This window comes from Rhincodon typus, chromosome 5 (assembly GCF_021869965.1).
Source record: "Rhincodon typus isolate 14 chromosome 5, sRhiTyp1.1, whole genome shotgun sequence".
In the NCBI taxonomy this organism is placed as follows: domain Eukaryota; kingdom Metazoa; phylum Chordata; class Chondrichthyes; order Orectolobiformes; family Rhincodontidae; genus Rhincodon; species Rhincodon typus.
The window spans coordinates 18393477-18413274 of record NC_063336.1 but is presented as its reverse complement, the minus strand read 5'-3'; positions in this window follow the sequence as shown (position 1 = coordinate 18413274).

Sequence of the window (19798 nt, the reverse complement as noted above, 5' to 3'; positions counted from 1 at the left end):
CCTGTCCTTCTGGCACCCCTCTTGCCCAATTCTAGCGTTACCTTATCACTCAGCATTCCCAGATGAACTCTTCAGTAAGCTGCTTTCTTGAACTGCTGCAGACGAGGAGCACAATGCTGTTAGGAAGAGAAGATTTTGATCTGGCAACAGCAAAGGAACAGTGACACATTTCCAAGTCGGGTTGGTGTGTGGCTTGGAAGGAAACATTCCTGTGGTGGTGTTCCGGTGTATCTGCTGCCCTTGTTCTTCTCGGTAGTAAATATAATGGGTTTGGAAGGTGCTTCTTTGGAGCCTTGGTGAATTGCTGCAGTGCATTTTGTAGACAGTACACATTGCTGTCATTGTCCATCAGGAGTGAATGTTGAAGGTTGTGGATGTAGTGCCATCCAAGTGGGTTGCTTTGTCCTGGATGGTGTCAAGCTTCTTGAGTGTTGTTGGAGTTGTACTCATCCAGGCAAGTGGGGAGTATTCCATCACACTCCTGACTTGTGCCTTGTCTGGAGGTGAGTTACTTGCTGTAGAATTCACAGGTTCCACCCACTTTCATAGCCACAGTACTTACATTGCTGGTCCAGTTTGGTTTCTGATCAATGGAAACCCCCAGGATGTTGATAGTGGGGGGGTTCAGGGATGGCAATGTCACTAAAGGTCAAGATGATCCTAGAAATCAGAAATCAGGTATTTGGGGGTTGAATACTGTAGGAGTTAAAGAAAAACACATGGAATATAAAGGAAGACAACTTTTCGAAGCAAAAAGGTGCAGCAGGAAATAATAGTTTATGATGCATAATATTCAGAAATTGGCCAAATTCTCTCCCAGCATTCCAAAGGCAATGGGAAGCTTGACATATAGATCCCAAGAGACAGTTTCAATATTAGTCAAGAAATGCCTAATAAAGCTATTGGAACGGCCAACAGGTATGCTGTAGCGCATACAATAAATCTACAGACTGGAGTTTTATCATCTTGTCTTCAGAGTAAATGCTAATACCAGAGAACTTATTGAGTAAAGGGAAGCCTACAGGATATCATAACCAGGATCCTACCCATCAAGACCATCTTCATAAGCTAACCAACTCTTCATAAAATTGTCACAATTAGGGAGGTATGTTTGGGACAAGCTTTGTCACAGGCAAGTTTTTCTGTTTTTTTTAAAAAGAAACATATTTTCAGCAGTCGAGCAGTCCTGTAGGAAGTAATAGACAAAGCAAACAGGAGGAGAAGCAGCAACAGCTGACATCCGTGAGAGCACTGATCTCCCAGGGGCAGGCTTGGTGATGTGATTTCGTTTGCAAGCGCTGATTTAATCTAAAAAGAGTGGAAGGTACTAGTATTTGTTAAACGATCAATATTACAACATTCTGTTACAAGAGGAGTTGTAAGCTTTGGCCATTCACTTCAGCCTTATGGTTCAGGCTGGCCATTCAGGATAGGAATATCAAAGTGAATTCACCCATCTACGATTGGAATGTGCAAAGATGCATCTACAAAAGGAATCACTGGCACTGACTTTTTTAGTTATGAGCACCTCCCTTGGATCTCCAGGAATGTTGCTTGCGGTGTCCACCCACACACTTATGGGCTAAATCATGGGTGATGCCTTTGTGATGAAGGTGTTAATACACACACACACTGAATGTCAGCTGCATGAACAGAGAAACACGCAAATTGTGACGTCAATCAGCAAGCAACAATCTTTGATGCCAACTGTGCCATTTCAGAGCTCAACAGACCCATTAACATCCTGTTCTTAACCTTGCACTTCTGAACTTGCATTCAGCATCAGTAATCAGTACATCCTACCCCACCCATCAGCACTATTTAAAGAAATCATCAGCTACTTAATGACTGGTTAATTTACTCTGGCTGTTGCTATGATTACCGGAGTATTTATAGCTTTCTGCACTTATTCCAAATTGTGAAGGCCAGCAGGGGAGGGCATTTGTGGGGCTGTGGTAATGTCCCTACCTCTAAGCCAGGAGTCCCAGGTTCAAGCCCTACCTCCTCCAGAGGTGTGCAATAACAGTTCTGAGCAGGTTGATTCAGGAAAAGAAGAGAGCAAGGCCCATCCCAGCCTGTAGGGTTCAACTTAGCACTGGACAGTTTACCCACCCACTCGGTCTTTGGGAAGGTTGATTGGAAGATATTTAAAAAAGGTCCTGAAGGACTGTTTTATATCTTCAAAGATTTTTGAACAAGTCAGACTTCTCAACATGTAAACATTAACATTTGTCTCAGAACACAACATGAGTTGGAGAATGAAAAGAAGCCATCCATAACAAGGCAAAATGCAGGAAGAGAGAGGAGAAAATGTGGAGGAACATCTCAGAGCAGGAAGCTATATTCTCCCAGAGTGCACTTGGAGCTATCGATTAAAACCAAAAATAATTTCAATCCCACAATACACTGCCAGATATCTTTCTTTTGTAGGAAATGGGCATCTTTGGCAAGGCCAGCAATTGTTACCTATCTCTGATGAGGAGACACTGAATTAAAAATAAACAAAAGAACTATGGATGCTGTAAATCAGAAACTAAAACAGAAATTGCTGGAAAATCTCAGTAGGTCTGGCAGCATCTGTGGAGAGAACTCAGAGTTAACATTTTGGGTCCAGTGTTTTGAAGAAGAGACACTGGATCCGAAATGTTAACTCTGATTTCTCTCCACAGATGCTGCCAGGCCTGCTCAGTTTCTCCAGCAGCTTCTGCTTTTTTTTCTAGTGGGGAGACGACGCCCCAGCGGTATTATGACTTGACTGCTAATCCAGAGATCCAGATAATGTTCTGGGGATGTGGGTACAAATCCTGCCACGGCAAATGGTGGAATTTGAATTCAATAAAATCTGGGATTAGGACACTAATGATGATCACGAAACCATTGTTTGATTGTTGGAAAAAAAATCTGGTTCACTAATGGCCTTTAGGGAAGGAAACTGCCATCCTTACCTCGTCTGGTGACTCCAGACCCATAGCAATGTGGTTGACTCTTAACTGCCCTATAATAAGGGATGGGCAATAAATGCTGGCCTAGCCAGTGATGCCCTCTTCCTGTGAATGAATAAAGTAAAATTGCTGTTGAGAGCAGTTAAGTGTCAACCACATTGTTGTGGACCTGGAGACTGGATAACATTGACAGATTTCCTTCCATGAGTGATAGTAGTGAACCTGACAGGAAGCATTTTTAATGTCAATCAATGGCAGTTTCGTGCTTACATGACTGAGACTAACTTTCCATTCCAGAATTATTAAATTATTTTAAAATTCCGCCTTCTGCCTTCTTTGAACCCATGTCCCTGGGCCTGAGGACCTGTGACATAGCCACAGAGACTCTGACATTCCACAGTATCACTGCTGAGTACCCTGACGGCAGTAACAAACTCTTCAATCGGGATTTGTTTTCAGCAGAGGCTGCAATTGAGTTAATGCTCCAACCTGAAGGGTGGTGACTAGGGGACAAGGGCTACCCTCTAATGACTCCAGGACAGAGCCATGCAGCCTTTAGTGGCACGCACCCAGAGAAAGCTGTGCTTCCATGTGAAATTTTATACAGCACACGTCAGCATACTGGAACAACACTCTGGAGGACCCCTGCAGAATTTATTAAGCTGGGTGCTCTAATTCATTGCTGGTCAGTGGCATGTGTCAGCCCTTGCCACTCATCATACAACATGAAGTGGGGACAGGAAGTGGAGGAGGAGCGTGAGGAACTATCCACCTTAACATTTTGTGATTGATAAATGAAGCATCTTTCCTGAAACTTCAATTAGTTTCTTGAAACCCTAATGCCGAGGATAAAAATGGAAATCGGACAAAAGAAACACACTAGTGGAGTTCCTGAAGGGAAAACCATCAAAAAGTTAGAAAAATGCTGCAGCCCAAAGGCCATAGTCTCAAAGCACTAGATAAACTCACACTGTCATGCCTGACAAATATACTTTATAGTTAAGCAATCAGTTAGTTTTAGCAGACAGATAGCACATCAAGATTTACAAACAGGTCAAAAAGTTTTTAAAAACCATTGCTTTCAAGTCAATTCCTTTAAAAATAATCTTCTTACAGCTCACTGTAACATTATTTTACAGACGTTTTGTTTAATGAGAGTTAATCACATTGTTCTTTTGTTTTTGCCCCTGGCCCATTACATGATTGCGCCCAATCTACTCAACCTTTCCTGATCAGGTAATCTCCTCAACTCAGCAATTATTCTCAGGAACATCCCTTGAAGTCAAACATCTCTTTCCAAATGAAAGTGAAATAATGTGGATGTTGGAAATCTGAGAGAAACGTAGAAATTTTTGGAGAAATGCAGCAGGTCTAGCAGCATCTGCGAAGAGAGAAACAGTGTTAATGTTTTGTGTCTGAGATTAATCTTTAATTATTCCCTCTTCTCTTCACCTTTTGGGAGGGGTAAGTTATGCCTGAGTTCTCCTTTATTTCCAAATGATTTTAGTGTCCTGTATTGTGAAGATGGATCCAATGTGTTTATTTAATATCATTGCCTTTTCATTACTCCCCATTATATTTTCTTCAGTCGTTTTATTCATTGACAGAATGCAGCCATCTCTTTATTTGTCACTTAGTAGTCCGAGCCTGAATATTGTTCAGGTTGTGCTGCATTGGGGTATTGAGTTGTGAATAGAATTGAACACTGGGTAATAATTGGCAAACATCCCCAATTCTGACATTATGATGGAGGCAAGATCATTGATGAAGCAGCTAAAGACTGTTGGGCCTGGACCACCACCCTGAGGAACTCTTCAGAGACGTCCTGCAGCTGAAATTACTGATGTCCAATAATCACAACCGTCTTCCTATGAGTCAGGTATGACTTCAACCAGTGGAAAGTTTTCCCTCTGATTTCTCTTAACTTCAGTTTTGCTAGAGCTCCTTGATGCCACACACGGTCATATGGGACCTTGCTGGGAAGGACAGTCACTCTAATTTCACCTCAAGCAGAGTAGTGGAGAAAGTTTACAGACATAACTAATATAGTTTGTAGTTAAGAGTTGAGAAATAGTAAAGAAATGACTGACAATGAGTTCAACATCCTTTCCGCATTTGTGATTTTTCATATGATCTGCTGCTCTCTGCGCATGAGAAAGATGCCAACAAAGTGCCACTCAGTGTCCTAGCTCTCTAGCCCGAAGATGAGACTGTTGATGCTCCAACATGATTCTGCTCTTTGTTCGTGGAATCACAGGGATTTTGGGATGGATCACAGTTGAGAGATTTAGGACATCATAAATAGATGAAGTTGTAACTCATTTGATTTTATCAGCCTTATCTCCCATTCAATAGATCATGGCTGATCTTATACTGCAAGTCCACTCTCTCACAGCATCCCCAAGCACCCAAAAAAAAAATCAAACTCTGTATTGAACACACTCAATGTCTGAGCACCTGCAGTTCTCTTGGAATAGAGAATTCCGATGACCCACATGCCTTGGAGCGCAGAGATGTGTCGTTACCTCAGTATTAACTTTCTACCTGTTTATTCTGAGAAGGGGATTTTTGATCATGCAGTTGTTTGGTGTTTTTGATTCTGTGGGTCTGTTAGCTCTTCATCAAAACTGGGCGTGGTAGAAAGGGAAATGGGAACTGAACTGAAACAAGAAGTATGAAAACAGGCATTTTAAACAACTGTAAATAAAAACCCTGTTTGGACATAGAATCTGCTGTGTCATCTCTGCGTGTCTCCAAGATAGAAAACACAATAGTGAGCACAAGGCAGAAAACACAATAGTGAGCTTGAAATCAGGACGCCCCAGCCAAGTGTATCATTATCCCAGCATTGGCCCAATCAAACTCAATTTTTTTAAAAAATTCTCTCATGGGATGTGGCCATTGCTGACTAGGCCATCGTTTGTTGCCCATCCCTAATTGCCCAGCGGGTAGTTAAGAGTCAACCACATTGCTGTGGATCTGGCAACATATGTAGGGCAGACCAGGTTTCCTTCCCCAAAAGGCATCAGTGAACCAGATGGGTTTTCCCCCTGACAATCATAGTCATCATTAGACCCTTCATTGAATTCAAATTCTACTGTGGCAGGATTTGAACTCAGGTCCTCAGATCATTACTTGGGTCTCTGGATTAGTAGTTAAGTGATAATACCACTAGGCCATTGCCTCTCTGTTCTGTGAATAGTAACTATGAGTGACTGTACACATGCATGGGCTAGACAGAAATACATTGCCCTGGGCCTGTGTCCACTTGTTACAATGGTGATAAGCCTAAAGTTGGTTGATCTTATCAGGCCTGTTAGCTTGTTTTGAATTTGAACCACATCCTTTGGTTCGGGGACACAGCCCTAAGCTGGGAACCTCACCATCTGAACAAGGTGGTTTCTTGAGACTGGCTGCAAAAGCACTGTTGCCAATACAAACCAAATCATTAACCCTGCATCAGGAAATAATAGTCTTCTGAGATATTGCTGCTTCCTGCTGATGGTGTGTTGAGCGGAATTAAACTTGCAAAAGTATTTTGAAGCCAAGTTTCAATTGGAATAGTTGAGGCAGATCGACCAAATATCAAAACCCCTCATGCCAGACAGAATACTAAGTTGTAGAATTGGACAGTTCCACCAAACAGGCTGACAGCCTGTTATTACACCATGCCTGACAATCAGTTCCATTTCAGTCACAAGCTCTCTGGATTGATAAGATCAAGATACAGAAAAGGTAAAGATGGATGGAAGAAAATCCATTTTCTCTCTTCTGAACTCAGTGGGGTCCTGATCTGCATACACCAGTAGACTTGATGAGAATGCTGAACTTGAGGCAAGCATGGACAACCTCCAATCCCGTACTCCAACTGTTCAACAAAGTTAAGACAGGATTCGTTAAAATTCAAACCAAATTGGTATATCTGTCCCATTAGCCCAACAGCTATTGTAACTATACCTCCACATTGTGTATAAATTGTGCATAAATTTTAATCATATTATGTTCCTGCCACAAAGCCTCTCTCCCTGGGAATACATGTTATGAACTTGGGCTCTGGCTCCGTATGCCTTTCCATTGATTAATTCTAATGGATAACAATATATTGAATGGGAGAAGGGGATCATGAAGGATAGACCTGTCTGAATTTCCAATATACTGTCCTAATAGGCAAGGTCTTTCAGTAGCACCTTGACTTTGACAGAAAAAAAAGCACTAATTCCAGTCACAAAACTAAATGCATTGCTTCACCAATCCATGTCCTCCACAGATAAATGACACTGAACTGGAGGGGGACCAATATCCTGGTGGGGAGATTTGTTAGAGTTACTCGGGAGGCTATAAGCCAGCCAGGCAAGGGGGTGGGACCCTAAACCGTACGGAGACAAGACAGAAAGTTGAGGCTGATACAGAAGTTAAAGACAAGGGAGGCAAGACCACGGTAGAGGACTAGCAAAGACTAATTTATGAAACTGCATTTGTTTCAATGCAAGAGGTCTGACAGGTAAGGCAGGTGAACTCAGGGCATGGATGGGAACATGGGACTGGGATATCTTAGCTTTCACAGAAACTGGCTGAGGGAGGGACAGGGCTGGCAGCTCAATGTTCTGGGGTGTTGATGCTATAGGAAGGATGGAAGGGGAAGTGGGGACGGCAATGGGCAGGGGTGTGGGGCCTGGGGTGTAGTAGTGTTTTTGATCAGCGAAACATCATGGCGATACTTAGAATATTCCTGGAAGGATTGTCCAGTGAAGATATATAGGTGGATCCGAGAAATAAGAAGGGGTGGTGATCATTTTGATGGGACTTTACTACAGGGTCCCCAAAAGTCAGTGGGAAATTGAGGAGCAAATATATCAGGAGCTCGCAGATAGCTGTAAGAGTAATAGGGCTGTTAACAGTAGGGGATTTTAACTTTCCAATTAAAGACTGGGACTGCCATAGTGTTAAAGACTTGAATGGGGAGGAATTTGTTAATCTGTTCAAGAAAACCTTCGCAATCTATATGTAGACGGCTCCACTAGAGAAGGGGCAAAACTGAACCTCCTCTTGGGAAATATGGAGGTGTCAGTGGGGGACCATATCAGGACCAGAGACCATAATTCTATTAATTTTAAAATAGATATGTAAAGTATAGGCCTGGTCCGCAAGTTAAAGTTCCAAACTGAGATAAGGCCAATTTTGATGGTATTCAACAGGGACTTTCAAAGTTGACTGGGGAAGCTGTTTGCAGGTAAAGGGATATCTGGCAAGTGGGAGGATTTGAAAAGGGAACTAACAAGGGCTCGGGGAGAGCATGTTCCTGTCATGTGAAGGGCATGGCTGGCAGGAGTAGGGAACACTAGATGACTAGAGGTATTGAGGCTCTGGTCAAGAAAAAAGAAGGAGTCATATGTCAGGTATAGACAACTGGGATCAAGAGAATCTCTTGAGGAGTAGAGGGAGTGTAGGAAAATCAGGAGGGCAAAAAAGGGACTTGAGATAGCTTTGGCAGATAAGGTAGGAGAATCCAAAGAGATTCTAAAAGTATATTAAGGACAAAAGAGTAACTAGGGAGAGAATAGGGCCACTTAAAGACCAACAAGGCTGTTCACATGTGGAATCACAGGAGATGGGTGAAATCCTAAATGAATATTTTACATCAGTATTTAATGTGGAGAAAACCATGGAATCTAGGGAACTCAGGGAAATAAATAGTGCATGAAGTGCATAGAGGTAGATAAATTCCTGGGACCTGATCAAATGTATTCCAGGGCATTGTGAGAAGCTAGTGAAGAAATTGCTGGGGCCCTAGCAGAGATAATTGTATCATCGACAGCCAGGGGTGAGATACATGAAGACTGGAGGGTGGCTAATGTTGTGCCATTATTTAAGAAAGGCTGCAAGGAAAAGCCATGGAACTACAACTAGTGAGCCTGACATCAGTGGGGGGTAAGATTTTGGAAGGGATTCTGAGAGACAGGATCTACCTACATTTGGAAAGGCAAGGACTGATTAGGGATAGTTAGTATGGCTTTGTGCATGGGAAACCATGTCTCACAAATTTGATTGAGTGTTTCGAAGAGGTGGCGAAGAAGATAGATGAAGGCAGAGTGGTAGACGCTGTCTACATGACCTTTAGTGAAGCCTTCAACAAGGTTCTGCATGGGAGACTGGTTAGTAAGGTTAGATCACATGGGATCCAGGCAGAGCAAGCCCATCGTATACAAAATGTGCTTGACAGTGAGAGACAGAGGGTGGTGGAGAGGGTTATTATTCAGATTGGAGGCATGTGACCTGCGGTGTGCTGCAAGAATTGTTTCTGGGTCCACTGTTGTTCGCCATATATTTAAAAAATTTACATGAGGATATTGGAGGCCTGGATGGGAAGTTTGTGGAAAACACCAAAATTGGTATATTGGACAGTGAATAAGGTTATCTAAGAGTACAATGGGATCTTGATCAACTGGGCCAGTGGGCGGAGGAATGGCAGATGGAGTTTACTTTAGATAAATATGAGACGTTGCATTTTGGTAAGGCAAACCAGGGCAGGACTTATACAGTAATGGTAGGGCCCTGGGGAGAGTTGTTGAACATGGAGAACAAATACTTTGTTCCTTGAAAGTGGTGCCACAGGTAGACAGGGTGGCAACGAAGGCACTTGGCACTCTTGGCTTCAATGGTCAGAGCATTGAGTGCAGAAGTTGGATGTCATGTTGCAATTGTACAAGACATTGGTAAGGCCACACTGGAATACTGTGCACAATTTTGGTTGCTTGCTGCAGGAAGGATATTGTTAAATTGGAAAGGATGCAAGAAAGATTTACAAGGATGATACCAAGACTGGAGGATTTGAGTTGTAAGGAAAGGCTGGATAGGCTGGGACTTTTATCCTTTAGGCTAATGGTGACCTTATAGAGATATATAAAATCATGAAGTGTGTAGATAAGGTAAATAGCCAAGGTCTTTTCCCCAGGGTAGGGGAGTTCAAAACTAGAGGGCATAGGTTTAAGGTGAAGCAGAAAGATTCAACAGGGGCCTGAGGGGCAATTTTTTCACACAGAGGGTGGTGCAGGTATGGAATGAGCTGCCAGAGAAGGGTATAATTACAACATTTAAAAGAGATTTGGACAGGCATATGGATAGGAAAGGTTTAGAGGGATATGGGCTAATTGCAGGAAAATGGGGATGATTTGGGACAGAGGGTCTGTTTCTGTGTTGTATGACTCAATGACTAACCAGAACTTTCTCCCTTATTTTAATGACTCATCATGACTCCACAGAAGGTGATCATTTGGTCTGTTGAGTCCATTTGGAGAGGTTTAAGCATGGAGCTAACAACATCCAGGACTGCGGGATCATAGGAAACCTATGTCTTCTACCTGGGTAATCCACTGCAATCTTCCCAGTGTTTCTGCACCTCCAGTGAACAGAGTGAACATACTCATGAGAGGCCTATACCAAAAGGTCACTCTTTCTAGCTTTGACTCCTCGTTTTGCTGTCAAATAAACATTGCAAAAGTAAAGAAAAAAATAACAAAGTGACATAGCATTTTAAATTATAGTTAGTTCATAAGTAGAAGTGACACATTTATAAAAATATAAAAATATTCCGTCAGGAGAATCCATCTTGTGTAAATTTGTTGTAAAGACATTAATAGATGCTGGATGCTGAGAAAATGTTGGAACATCACAAACAACAGCAGCGCTGCCATCACAGGGGAATTGACTTTTCAATACTTTGGAATTATACAATCTCATTGCGTTCATGAAGTGTGCTCTTTTACGGTAAAATAAAGGATGAGTTTCTGTGAACAACATAGAATTACAGGCAGCAGATGCCTGTCTTCAATTGTGACGGCAATTGGTTCAAGTCAAAGGGTCCCTGTGACTTTTATCCCTTTGTGACTGTTAAAAACAATTTTCATCTCTACTTCATCAGGCTGCTAGATGGGAAAGACAAGTTGACCTAGTTTTTGTTTTCTCTTAGTGACTACAGCAAAGAATGCCCTTCCTGATCATCAATAGGAACTTGCCTAGAGTTATGATTTATATTGTTATGAAAAGCGATTCAAAATTGGATTCAAGTAAAATAAGAGAGCAGTATAAAAAGCTTGAGTGGTAAATAACACAAATTCATACAATCTGTTAGTTTAATATAATTTTTAACTGTCCAGTCATTCAGCTTGCAGCACGGCTTATAAAATATTAACTAAATAAAATTTGTAAGATTTAGTAGGCAGCGCAGTAATGGATCAAAGTCAAAGGCAGCCATTTTCAGAACAAACATCATATTAATGGGAATTTAGGTCCACTTTCTGTTTTCACTTTATTTTTTGTTCTTTGTTTTAACTATATAAGTTTATTTGGGATTTACAGCACTGAAACAGGCTATTCAACTGGTTTACTGCCAGTGTTGAAACTTACATGAATCTGCTAATTTCCAAGAAATTGGGTGGCACAGTGGCTTAGTGGTCAGCACTGCTGCCTCACTGTGCCAAGGACCTGTGTTCAATGCCTGCCTTGGGTGACTGTCTGTGTGCAGTTTGCTCATTTTCCCCATGTCTATGTGAGAGCTCTCTGGGTGCTCTGGTTTCTTCCCATTGTCCAAAGATGTGGTGGTCAGGTGGATTGGCTAAGCTAAATTGCCCATAGTGTCCAGGGATGTGCAGGCTAGGTAGATTAGCCATGGGAAATGCAGAGGGATAGGGCAGAGGGGTGCATCTGGTGGGATGTTTTTCAGAGGTTCGGTATGGGCCAAATAACCAGCTTCCACACTCTACGGATTCTATGAACGAAACATTGTGAATCCAATCATGAGTCAGACAGCTTTGTATCTAGTGATGTGTAATGGGGAAGTTTAATAACTGATCTCAGAGTAAAATGTAGGAAATAGTGACCATAATTTAGCAAAATACAGAAGTTGCTGGAAAATCTCAGCAGGTCTGGCAGCATCAGTAAAGAAAATATCCGAGTTAACGTTTTGGGTTCGGTGACCCCTGATGAAGAGTCACTGGACCCAAAATGTTAACTCTGATATTTTCTGCACAACTGCTGCCAGACCTGCTGAGCTTTTCCAGCAAGTTTGTTGTGTTTCTGATTTACAGCATCTGCAGTTCTTTTCGTTTTTATTTACCGTAATTTAGCATTCAGTTTGAGAGGGAGACTCTTCAGAACATTGATACAATTGGAAACAACTGTGGCAAATTTAAAAAAAGGGTGATTACAAAGAAATGAGGACAGAGTTGGCTGACAGTGACTTGGAAAGGAGTTTAGCAGCAAGGATGGTTGAGGAACAATTGCAGATTTTAACAGAATAGTTCATGGCTCACAATAAAGATATCCCCTTCTGCAAAAGAAGGAATCTAGGAAGGGCATAAGCCAATCATGGTTAACCAGGGGCATTAAGTAGAGCATCAAATTGTTGGAAAAACATAAAACATGGCAAAGAATAGTGGCAAGTCAGAATACTTGGCAAGTTCTAAAAGATAACCAAAAAATAATAACGAGGGACAAGATAAACTTGCAAGTAATATCTAGTTGGACAGCAAGAGCATCTTTAAAAAAAAGGAAGAGAGACGTAAAACTGAACAAAGCCCCCTTAGAGAATGAAGCCAGGCAAATAATAATGGGGAACCAGGAAATGACAGGAGAGTTGAATAAATACATTGCATCAGTCTTCCCAGTAAAGACACAAATTACGTTCCAAAAATACCAGATAACCAAGGGTCAAAATGTGGAAAGGAAATAAATATTGTAATTATCACTAAAGAACAATGTAATGGTGCAACTAATGGGATTAAAGATCAATAGGTAGCCTGGAGCTGATGGAATGCATCCAAGGATATTAAAAGTAGCAACAGAGATAATAGATGCACAGGTCATAATATTTAGATTCTAGGAATGCCCTCAAAGATTGGAAAACTTCCAATTTATTCAAAAAGGGAAGGAGACAAAGAAAAAACTATAGTCCAGTCTGCGATTGGGAAATGTCAGTCTATTGTACAGGACGGAAGAGCAGAGCATCTAAAAATACATAATGTCATCAAGAAAAGTCAACATGGCCTCATGCCCGACAAATTTATTATAGTTGTTTGAGGAAGTAACAAACGGAATGTATAAAGGGGAAGCAGTGGATATAATACATTGGGATTTGAGGAAAATGTTTGATAAGGTATAACAATTTTTTGCCAGTTAATAAGACCCCATGATGATGGGGATAGTATACTAACATGGATAAAGGATTGACAGACTAACAGAAGACAGAAAGTTGGGATAAGGGGGGCATTTTCGGTATGGCACCTATAACTAGTGGAGTACCACAGGGATCAATGATGGGGCCACAATTATTTGCAATATATTAATGTCTTGAATGAAGAAAGTTGATGAACTATTGCCAAGCTTGTAGATGGTACAAAAGTAGGTGAGAAGGTAAGCACTGAGGACAACACAAAGAATCTTCAGAGGCATCGACATAGATTAGGTAACTTGTCAAAAAGATGGCAGATGGAATACATAACAGGAAAATGTGAGGTTATACACTTTGACAAGATAGATAGAGGAGCTGATTATTAATTAATTTGAAAATGACTGCAGAAAGATACAGAACAGAGAGATTTGGTAATGCCCATGTGTAAATCAAACAAAAAATTCTAGCATACATGTTCTTTGGGCAATAACAAAGGCATGTTAAATGTTGGCCTTTATTTAAAATGGACTGCAGCAAAGAATACAGAAACCTTGTGAAGACCATACAAGACGCTTATTAGACCACAGCTAAAAAATAGTGAACAATTTTGATTACTGTATTTAAGATAAGATATACAGGAGACAGTCCAGAGAAAGTTCACACGGTTGACCCTGGGTGTGGAGGATTGTTTTAAGACAAGAGTTTGTGCTTGTACTCACTGGTGTTTAGAAGATTCAGAGGCACCACTATTGAAACAGGCAATGTTCTTAGGGACAGTAGATGCAGAGAAGTTGTTTCCCCTTGTGGGAGACTTTAAGACTAGAGATTCTTCTCAAAAACCTAGAAAGTATAACATCAGAGTAAGGGGTCACCTATGTAAGCAGAGATGAGGAGGAATTTCTTCTCTCAGAGTAATGATTCCATGGAATTCTTTACCAGAGGGCTATGAGAGGCTGCATTGTTAATTATATTCACGGTTGAGATTGACAGAGTTTTTTAATCAGTGAGGGAAGTAAGGATTATAAGGAAAGGCAGCAAAGTAGAGTTGAGGATTAACAGATCAGCCATGATCTCATTGAATGGCAGAGGGTTGTATGCCTGACTTCTGCTCCTATATTTTATGGTTTTATGATCTTAATGTGTTCAAGAATCATGTAGGATGTCTTTCACTCTGTCACCTTAAATGCATCTTTTTTCTGGAGCTTTATGCTTATTAACTTCAAAGCCACACTAGATGTCTTTTCTTCGGCCCTCACTGCTTTGGGGACTTGGGGATGGGGAGGCGATGACCTAGCGGTATTATCGCTGGACTGTTAATCCAGAGACTCAGATAATGTTCTGGGGACCAGGGTTTGAATCCTGCCACGGCAGATGGTGGAATTTGAATTCAATAAAATATCTGGAATTAAGAATCTAATGATGACCATGAATCCATTGCTGATTGTTGGAAAAACCCATCTAGTTCATTGATGTTCTTTAGGAAAGGAAACTGCCATCCTTACCTGGTCTGGCCTACATGTGACTCCACACCCACAGCAATGTGGTTGACTCTGAACTGCCCTCTGGGCAATTAGGGATGGGCAATAAATGCTGGCCTAGCCAGTGATGCCCTCATCCTGTGAATGAATTAAAAACAAAGCTCTACAGCTTTCACAGGCTTTTTCTGTCTGAATGACATGCTTCTCTATCTGAAAGAATTCTACACACTTACTTGTCTCTGCTCCTTTCTCCCTGTGTTACATGACCTAACCCGAACCCTAACTCTTGTTACGAAGTACAAAGACTTTTTTTAACCTCGATCTTAGTCTTAATTCTTAAAGCACTGAACTATTCACTTCAAGGGTTTTTCTGAAAACCTCAATCGATTAAGTGCATGTAAACCAGGCAACCTGGCACCACTCACAGAGCTCGAAATGAAACTAAAACTATACCTTCCTATTTTAAACCCCGACAATATAGCAATACAAATAAAACTTTAAGCTCCACATGGATTTGTTCACTTTTACAGATAGGGAGTTCTGGGATTTTGAGTCAGTGACAAGGAATGACAGTACATATCAAAATTCAGGATGGTTAGTGCCCCGGAATGGAGCCTGGATCTGACAGTGTCCCAATTAAGCTGCTGGTGGAGCTTTCAGATTTGTACCAAATACTTCCTATGAGTTGGTGTGGTACATCTTGTAGATGGTGAAGACTACTGCCATGGTCCATTGGTGATGGAGGGAATGAATGGTGAAGCTGGTGGATAAGGTGCCAATCAAACATTCTGCTTTGTCCTGGATGGCGTTGAACCCCTTGAGTATTGTTGCCATCATACTCATTCAGGCAAATGCACAGTATTCCATCGCAACCCCCGACTTGGGTCTTATAGATAACAGACAGGATGTGGGCAGTCAGGAAGTGAGTTACTTGCCAGAAAATTACCAGCCTCCAATCTGCCTTTATAGCCTTGGCATTTTGATCCACTAAAATTTATAGGTCACCGGCAACCCCCAGGAAATTGGTAATTTAGTGTTTGTTGACCATAATTCTGTTGACCATTGAGATGGGATGTTTAGGCTCCCTCTTTTTGGGGATGGTGTCTGGTATTTGTGTGGTGGAGATGGGACTTCCCATTAATCAACCGAAGGTGAATTGCTACCAAGACTGTGCTACGTGTGGGCAGGGTCTGACAAAATGCAAATTAAACTAAAATTGGTTCAATCATCTATGAACAAACCGAGGAAGAAATACAATAGAATAGAAATGTCTTGTCATGTGTACTTTTGCATGAAAAATATAGCTAAAAGATTAAGGAACGATGGATTACTGGACAGCTGGAATTCTGGGCCGGAAGCTGTCACCAAAGAAGACCTGCCAAATATTCGACCTTAAAAAAAAATTAGTCAACAATGAGATGGTCATGGAGAAATGACAGATGAAGATTAAAGTGAATCTGAAGGTAAGCATGTGAAAAGAATACTAGGGAAGACAAGTTTAGGAAAGAGGTTAGAAGAAAATAAGAATGCAAAGATAAAATATAAAATTAAAAAAGCAGACAAAAAAAAAAAAAAATTTTCCACAAACATGTGAATAATCAAAGAGGAATTCAAATTGTTTGGTTGTAGAGTAAAGCTGAAAAGAGACACACTTTGTTAAAGCTTGTTGTCTTGCACTCCTCGGGACAATTTGCAAAAATACCAATGGAAAGGAAAAGAAACATATTATACCACATAAGACTTCAGTATGAGATTGGTTGTCAAGTGAACTCTGATTTGTAGAGGTGCTACCATAGAGAATACGCAAGTCAATGATGACTAACAGATAATTGTCAGGCTTTTTTAAATTTTAGACCGAATGAGTTGAGTCTGACTGGTCAAGACATTGCCCTGAGAAATGAACCAGAAAGTGGCTATCAGCTATTTTGTTGGTTTGAATCAGGCACAGTGAGTGTATATATTCTTTTTGTCTGCAAGATAGGGAACTTCCAGTATATACAAGTTGGCCACACTGTGAGTCTGACTGAGAAAAATAAATTGGTGGTCAGTGTAATTGTTTGCACACTCAGAATTCTGATTTGTGCAAGACTTAATGCTTCAAAAAGAAAAGGTGTTCTTTTTATCAGCAACACAAAACAGGAATTGAGAAAAGGATCAAAAACAGAAATTGCTGGAAAAGCTCAGCAGGTCTGACAGTATCTGTGTAGAGAAATCAGAGTTAATGTTTCGGGTCCGGTGATCATTCCTCAGTTCTGTTTTTGTTTCTGATTTACAGCATCTGCAGTTTTTTGGTTTTTATTGAGAAAAGGATAGTCCATGAATGAGTGAGCATGATAACTTCACAGGCACGTTACTGAAATAATCGGCACATTGATCTTTGCTTCAGTTTTTGCTGAAGAGAAGAGGACAACAGTGGAATTGAAAATACATTTTGCACAAATTAATATTAAAGGGAATACCAGAGAAACTTGTCAAAACTGAGGAGGTCAATGCATCGTTCCAGACAGATTGTATCTAAAACAAAAACTGGAATTGCTGGAAAAGCTCAGCAGGTCTAGCAGCATCTGTGGAGAGAAATCAGGGTTAAAGTTTTGGGTCTGGTGAGCCTTCCTCAGAACTGATGGTAGCTAGGAAAACATTGGCTTTTATGCAGAAGATAAGGTGAGGGGAGTGGATAAGGAGTAATATGAAATGATAGGTGGCAATAGAGCCCAAAAAGAGTGAAGAACAGATGGGCAGGCAAAGTAGTGGGTAACTGAGTAGCTACTAATGTAGACAATTAGTAGCTAACAATGGGTTGTGTGTAATTGCAGACCATGAGGTAATAAGGCCTGGTGTATGGGGGTTGGAGTAAAGACACGGGATAAGGTGCCTCAAGCCCTAAAATTGTCAAATCCAATATTGAGTCCAGAAGGCTGTAGAATTCTAAAGTGGAAAATGAGGTGTTGCTCTTCCAGCTTGCACTGAGCTTCACTGGAGTACTGCGGCAAGCCTGAGACAGAGATGTTAGCCAGGGAGCACGGCGGTATGTTGAATGGGAGGCAACTGAAAACTCAGGGTCTTTCTTGCGGACAGAACATAGGTGTTCAGCAAAGCGGTCACCCAGTCTATGCTTCGTTTCACCAATGTAGAGAAGACCACATTGTGAGCAGTGAATACAGTAGACTAGATTGAGTGGATTGTATCTAAGTTTACTCAAGGAACCCAGGGAGTAGATAGCTGATGCACCAATATCCATATTTAACTCTTCAATACAAAAAGGAAACGTGTGAAAGGATTAATGGACAGTAAATGTAATTCCTACCTTCAAAAAGGGAATTTTATCTAATTTATGAAGCTATCTAGATATATTAGATTAATGTTACTGATAAGGAGAATACCAGAACATTAGCTGATAAATATTTGCGAAGAAAATAATTTAATAACTTATCTTGAAACAGAGACTATTGTAAAAAGAAGCATATATTCTAATTGGAGGATCATGATTATCCAATCTTTTCTAATGCTTCCATGATTCACTAAAGAGAACTTGCAAGGGCAATGTGATAAATACATTTTCAGAAGAGTTGTGATTTAGTGACTTTTGCCAAAGGTCAACGCATGCAGTGTCATTGGTCAGGCAGCAGAATTGATTGAAATGATCAAGGGAGGAATTAAGGCAACTCTGTCAAATTGTCAGAGAGAGGCGTATTGTAAGTATCAGTGCTGGGACACCTAGTGTTCACCATCTGTCTATAAATGATCAGTGTATTTCCTGCCAAAGAAACAGGAAGTCAGTGCTGTTGACATCACCATCATGCGCTCAAACTGCAACCACAAGTTGAATCCAAAACTCAAAGTAATTCATCTGTTATTCCGGCCTCTCCCTTGTAGTCCCATTCTGCACTCCCCTCACCTCTCAGATCTCCACCTAGCTCACCACTCCAGGATGAGGAATCAACTATTTGTAACTAAGATGGTAAGATATGTCTTCATTCAGAGGATTATGGATCATTGGGATTCTCAACCCCAGAGGATTATGATGTTGAGACTATTCAACACTGGCCCCAAACTTGGCTGAGGGGCAGGAAGCTGAGGGTGATGAGGAATGTTTCTGTGACAGCCTGTCTGTTTCCAGTGGGGTTCCAGAGAATTCAATGTTAGGGTTATTGCTGATTGTCATGTAGATTAAGGATTTGGACTTAAATTTAAATGGTATGATCATGAACTTTGCAAATAACACAAAAATTGGTAGAGTGTAAATAGTGACGAGGGTAGCTGTAAACTGCAGGAGGGTATCTATAGACTGGTCAGGTGGACAGAGCAAAGGCAAATGGAATTCAACTTGGAAAAGTATGAGGTAATGCACTTGGGGAAGGTTAACAAAGCAAGTGGCTTCAGTATAAATGAGAAGTATTAAAGATGAGAGGAACCTTGGTGTGCATATTCACAGATCACAGAAGTAGCAGGGACGGTTAAAAAGACATATGGGATACTTGCCTTTATTAGCTGAGGCATAGAATAGATGAGCATTAGAAAGAGCAAGGAGGTTATGCTGGAACTGTATAAAATGCTGGTTAGGTCCGAACTGGAATAGTGCATGTGGTTTTGGTGAGCACATTATAGGAATGACATGAGGGTGCAGAGGTGATTAAACAGGATGCTGCCTGGATTGTAGGATCACATCTATGAGGAAAGAATGGATAGACTGGAATTGTTTTCCTTGGAACAAGGAAGGTTGAAAAGAGACCTAATAAGGTCATATACAATTATGAAGGGCATAGATATGATGGATAGGAAAGCACTTTTTCCATTCATAGATGGGTCAATAACCAAGGACTATAAACTTACAGCAGAAGGCTAAGAGGAGACTTGAGAATTTCTTTTCACGCAGAGGCTTGTGGGAATCTGGAACTCGCATGATTGAGTCAGAAACTCTCATAACATTTCAGCAGTTATTTAGATACCCACTTGCACAGCCATAGCCTTCAGGTCTATTAGCCAAAGCTAGAAAATGGGATGTGACTAGACAGATCTCTGCTGACCAGCATGGATAAAATGGGCCAAATGGCCTCCTTTAACGCTCTATGTATCTATACATGCTGAGTTTATAAACAAGAAAGGTGTGAAGTATATTACCTGGCTGTAATTTCACCATGTCTTTGTTGCTCGGGCTTTTCTCGGAGCGGAAGATTTAACAGTGAATTATTTGAAATCTTTGACGAAGGCTAAAC